This window comes from Hippocampus guttulatus, chromosome 5 (assembly GCF_054856545.1).
Source record: "Hippocampus guttulatus isolate MCC_2025c chromosome 5, RoL_Hgut_1.0, whole genome shotgun sequence".
Lineage (NCBI taxonomy): Eukaryota > Metazoa > Chordata > Actinopteri > Syngnathiformes > Syngnathidae > Hippocampus > Hippocampus guttulatus.
The window spans coordinates 17,596,132-17,602,696 of NC_141265.1; positions in this window are offsets into that span (position 1 = coordinate 17,596,132).

Below are 6,565 nucleotides of genomic sequence, written 5' to 3' on the forward strand. Positions count from 1 at the left end.
CGGAATGACTTCACTGGCTGGGTAGCACCATGCACACTCGCAGCCAACCTGAGCACCGTGTCAGCATGCATTCTCGATTGAAATGGCACCAATTTGCAACAAAAGCTAAATAGGAAATTACGGATTACCTGATAAATAAAACACTTAACGGTACAAAAAATTAAATGGGCCCTCACCGATACCATTTTTTTCCAAGTATGAATGAATGGATTTTTTTCTTGTCCTGTATGGGGGTTTACCACATTCTATTCTTTTTTTTTTACATTAATAGTTTACATTTGGAAAAAAATGTGAGTGAGTACCAGGCTTCAAGTCAAGTTAAGAATCAACCAATCAAATCAAATATTTTTGTCTCTCTGTATTATAAATTTAATCCAATCCAATATGTGATGCCTTGTTAAATCAAGTTGTCTAAAAATTCTGTCACGTGATATAATAATGTGGTTTAGGAGGCGGATGGTGGCAATGTGGCGTTTTTGAACTGCCAATCTTTTCCTGGCTTCTTTTTTTTTTTTTTATTACCCCAAACCACCACAGCAACTCCACACACGTGCCCAAATGAAGCCATTTACTGCAAAAGAAGGAGCAATTTCATGGGAACCGAGTATGAAGAAGCCTTTTGTGGCATAACACAAAGTGCAAAGGGAGGTTGTATGGCTGTCTGATTGTGACGCATGCGTAAGAAAACTGCGTGGACTATCTCACACAAACATTGCCATGCATTGATGCTCAGACATCTTGAGCACAAAGACTGAAGTCTGGGCAAAGTAAAGCAAACACACAACCATACACACTACTGTCAGAACTCTGAATGGGCCTGTGCGTGCGCCTTGTGCATTTTGAAGTACCCTCATGACCTCTGGAACTCTATTGAGATCATTCTTGTACAATCTGGGACAAAAGTCAAGGATTCAAATGACAGTTTTGATTTTATAGCCATGTGATAACAGGATATAACAGTTTGCTAAAATTCATACAATTGGCAATGACCACATCATCTCACGAATCACTAGGGTGCTGTGTCAATCAAAACTGACCATTCTTATTTTTGTATAGACTCAATTTTGGACACAAATCTTGGTTTGGGCCTCATTCATTTTTGCCGATGTGCCTAATTTTGCATTAGGTTAATGAACGTTTTCATAATCATCACCTTTAGTCAAGAAAAGGTGATGATGAACGGAAAATGTAAAATAAGTATACAGCGCGTCGCCACTGTGTTGCATGTGGGCAGAGATTTAATCATGTTTTTGTCTTTCATCCACTGTACTATCGAGTGTTTTTCAAACAGTGAAAAAAAACATGCATAGAAGTAGCTTGAAGACTTTGGCCAATGTATTTTTGGGGAGGACAGCAGAAACGCTGGTGGGTACTGATTTTCGTATCAGTGCAAGACTCCCTGCGCGAGTTTGCAACTTTAGACAGCTGGTGTCACGTGACTTATTTCATCAAAAAAATATGTGAACATCAAGCATCAGAATAAATGATTGTATTTTTTAAAGGACCACAGTGGGTGGCACAGCTATGGGTGGGCCCACAAACAAAGGAGGGGCGGGGTGGACTCAAAGTGCCCTTTTCACGGCACAAAAATGCTTCCATCAAGTTGAGACCCAAACGCATGATAGCATTTAAAAGGAATAAAAGTAGTACTTTGATTCGCCATGATTGAAGTCAGCTGGGACAACTCCCAAAGCGGCGCAGCCCTCCCTTTCGCAAAGCCACCAGCCTTTGCTCATCTCCTAAATGACCAACAAAATAGAGCCCTTAGGACTATGTTTATCCATTCATCCACTTTTTACACAGCTTGTCCTCATTAGGGCCACAAATGAGAAAGAGCCTCTCTCAGGTTTGGGAGAAAAGCCACTCGAGCATGAAGGGAACATGCAAACTCCACACAGGAAGGATTTAGAGTGATGTATTCATACATACAATAAAAATTCAGCTGGTATGTTACATACAGTAAATATATTCACTTCCTCTCAGCTGTGTGGTGCTTGAACACATGAAACAAATAATGCGGCACATCCACATGCACTGTGCTGTTCTGGATCAAACTTGCAGTGTCAGGGGGGGGGGGGGGGGGGGGGGGGAGTGTTGGAGGTTTGGGGGCTTCCGTGACAAACTCATGCTGCTATTATTCTTACAACTTCCTGTTATTAGAGGCACTCCTGCCCCTCCAAGGCTCTTCGTCCATATCTGGACATGTGAACTGCGGCACTGTTGGACTCCACTTGAGAGGACTCTGGCATTTCCTCTGCAAGGGTGCGGCAGTGATTGACCATTAGGTCAAAATATGAGAATGTGCTGGGATGTCCAGTGGGGCTTTGTACACGTGTGCTTGTGCGTGTGTGCCTGTGTATGTGTGTGTGTGTGTATTGAAACAGCCATTTTCCTCTAAATATGTCCTTCACTAATTGCCACACGCTCTTCATCCAGCCCCCTGCCTTCCTGAGAGTCTAGACTAACAGCCTGTGCTTGACAGCTTGTCGAGAGCTCCACTAGCTCACAAAATCCTCTCCTAGCCTCTTAGAGTTCACTTAATTCACCGCACATTCACCAATAAGTCTCTTAGATCGTTCAATGACTTGTCTCAAGCGGATATATGCTCCGATAGTTTAGGACTGGAGGCTTTGTAGCTTCAAAATGACAAATCCGACTCCCAAGCGCTCAGTGAACCAGTTGGAGGGTTGGTGCAAATAAAGTTTTCTTAAAGCATCTTGAGTGCTGCATGGCAGGTGATTTTAACCCGAGGGGGAGCTGAAAAGGTCAATGACGTGTTGAAGCCTTTTTTGTTGTTGTCATGAGTCGTCACGAATAATATGGTCTCCATCAGCTTGCACCCAATGATCACTGCTCTCATCTTGGCTAAGTGTGAGGTGGTTAGTATGAATGTAACCTTCCCTTTGTGGCGTTACGGATTTGTAAATGACTGCTTTTGCAGTCTGAACATCAAGTTCTTTGTTATCCATGTTACTCTTTTCACACATTAATCATCAGCAACAATAAAATATGTAAGCTGCTTGGATGTAGCATTGCTTTCGCTTTATTTGGACTCAATGCGGTGCCTGTCTTTATTACAGTATGATTATTCCTTTTTGTCATCTTTAACAAAAACTCCAAATTCACCAAATTAAGGTATTTTAATTGCCTGTACCAAATTTCTCAAACACTCATAAATTTACATATTTTGTTAAATCCTATTTTCAATGGTCCTGTCTGAGATTAAATTACACCGTCAGTCACCGGCCACACATCAACTATTCTCATTTACACAGTAACTCAGTGGGAACATATCACCGGCACCAAAGCCAGGCGAGTGAACCATGAGACCATATGACATCTTACCATAATCAATTGTCTCATTTTTTTTAAACAGGATTGTATTGCAGAGCATCATATTATTATATTTTTTTAATCAAATAGTATGGCATTTAAGGTGACACGCTATGTTATGCTATGTTAATCTATAATATGGTACAGTACAGTGTTATTATGGTACAGCATCGTACGGTATGTGTACTATGATGTTACGGTATGGCGATGTTGCATGGGACGGTACGGCCGGCCTATGGTATTGTCTAATCTTTTATTTTTACTTTATGTTAACTGTGTATAGCCCTTTGTTACAGCTGCAGCTGTTGTGAAAGCGCTCAATAAATCAGGATATATTGTATTGTAATCTTGAATAATGTATGGTATCACAGTTTATCCTGTTACATAGTATGGTATGATGACTTATGAAAAATCCACTGCATAAATAAACCGAATACACTGAATCACAATGTGTGTCCATGTCTGTGTGTGTGTGTGTGTGTGTGTGTGTGGGTGTTTGAGTGACAGAGGGGTCGGCACGTGTGAATGTGTGTGCGTTCGCAGCAGGCCTCCAGATGAGGTGAGTGTTCAGCTATGTGCCTTGACAACAACCTTGAGATATCTTCCCCTCGGGCCATGACTTTGTGTGTGTGTGTGTGTGTGTGTCTGTAACTTCCCAATTGATACACGCACGTAAAGGACGACACAATCCAGTGTATTTGTATTGTTAATTTTGTAGACAGATCAGTGAAACCGGATTAATGAACCCAGAGCAAACACTTAATCCCTCCTTTGAATACAATCGCTTCATTTGTCAGATGAGCATTTCCATGGCAACTGCATTAACAACTCCAGTTTTGAAGATGGCATACATGTAATTGTTAAACTGCTTAAACTAGCAATCAGCCTTTGGCATCTTGTATTTCTTGTCACGGACATTCATATCAATGGGAGAAGTGAAGCCGTCATCTAATGGAAATAATGTGATTTCATATTTCCTCCTCCGAGTTTCTCAAAGATTCGTCTGCATCACGTTGTCAGAAACATCAACAATGAAATGACAGCAAAGCCCATCGGGACAAAATTCGCCGCGACATGTAAACCTAAACTCTTGTCAGTCATAATTCACGAAACTGAGATAACATAACAATAGCTCAGAAAAGTTGAGAAACATAATCGATTCATGAATTGATGAGGAGGTGTGTCCGGCTGTCCCAAGAGCGAAGACTGATAATCTTGTATGCATGTTCAAATCATGAATTTTCCTTCTTTGGTTCTTTGCCCTCAAAGTCAAAATGTTTTCATCTCCTGCCGAGTCAACCACTGGTAATGAGAGCCAGATGTGATGATGTCACAGCACCACATGTGTGCAGGGAAAGCTTGAGCACGAGGCCGCCGACATTGTCAAGCACGAGTCAGTCAGTCCATGTTCATAACAGAGACGCGTGAAAGATGCCGAGGTGGCGACGACAAACAGCGGATAAATAATGATTTATGTGTCACGTGGCCTCAATGCAAAGTTGGCAAAAGTATGACGTTGGACTTAAGTAGAAGTAAAGATACTCGAGTTGCAAAAACTACAGCTCTTCAATTCTTGGATTGAAATGAAAGTGGGAATAAAAGGTACAGAAGGTAGTTGGGTCATCAGAAAAATACTCAAGTGAAGCACAGACACCTGAAAAATCTACTTCACAACTCTTAAGTACTGCCTTCATGGCCTCACTGACCTGCGCACGTGGAATACATCAGTAACTATTCCACATCCCGTAACCACGACCATCCCTTGTTCAGCCGCTTCAAGAGGATGATCATCGACCACATCACAGACGTCACCATGACGACCATGGTTCCCCGTGTGGCTTCTTCTGATCCTTCAACAGAGCCCTTGATTAAAAGTTCCAGCTCACCGTGCGCTCGGCTCAATGAGTCATCACTTCAGGGAGTCACCTTTTTTGCTGACTCGTAACACTTTGGTATACGACTTTGGCTTTTGGTGGACACTTTTACAATGTTAAAAATTATGTTTGATGTTGTTTTCATCTCATTTTGGTCCAGTTTTGGTTAAAAGTAGACTCGCCAATATATATGTATAAAGAGAGAGAGATCTGCAGAAGGAGGCTTTTTTAATACGGCTCGTCATAAAGCAAGAGTTCCTATTATTGTGGCAGTTGAGAAATGAGTGCATCCATGTATTATTTTTGTTTAGAAACCCCCCCAAAAAAAAAAAAATCACCCAACAGGTTACAGTTGTCCTTTGGTTTGATGACTCGTTTTATCCACTAGAGAGAGCTGCTGCATCACAATTTTAGGACGAAGGAGCAGCGTGAGCAAAAAGGGACAATAACAATCCTTAGCTTATTTTAAATTATTATTTCTGTATAACAGCACCTCATGACATTTAAATGAACATGATATTTGAACAAAAAAACCCCACGTTTGGACTGACCAATAATATATTTATGAAAAAAGGATTTAACGTACGCAATTGAGACATAGGCGGTCGACTGGTTAGAGCGCGTTGGCCTCACGGTGCAGAGGTGCAGGGTTTGCCTTCCTGTGTGCTGTTTGCATGTCTGCTTGGGTTTTCTCCAGGTACTCCGGTTTCCTCCCACATTCCAAAAACATGCATGGCAGGTTAATGGAACACTCTAAATTGTCCACAGGTGTGAGTGTGAGCGCATATGGTTGTTGGTCTATGTGTGCCCTGCGATTGGCTGGCAAGCAGTTCAGGGTAGAGCTGTCACGTTTGCGTGGTGGTGGTGGACCCCAAAAAGCAGGCAGGAGGGAGGAGCAGGGATTACTTGAAGAAATGTATTGATAAAACACAGAGAAAACTAAATCCAAAAACAAACTGTCCAAAGTAGCAAACAAAAATAACAAGTGAAGCTAAAACAGAACCGTGACCAAAACATGACCGAAACAAACCTGACAGCAATAAAGGAACAGCAAACAAACGAACATGACAGTAGCAAAGAGCAAACAATGACCCGACAATGAGTGGTCGGGCAGGAAGTCCTTTTAAAGCACTGATTACCTAATGACCAACAGGTGTGCAGCTGCAGGGGGAGCCCTACAGTGCCACCTGTTGGTCCCAAACCGAATCATGACAACAGCAGTGTATTTCTGAATAACATGTAACAGGCATCTCTGATGCTCAAAAAATATGATTTATAATTGTATTTTTACAAAAGACATTACAAGTATATCGAGTGTTGGATCATACATGCAGCGAACCAATAACACAGGAGACAAG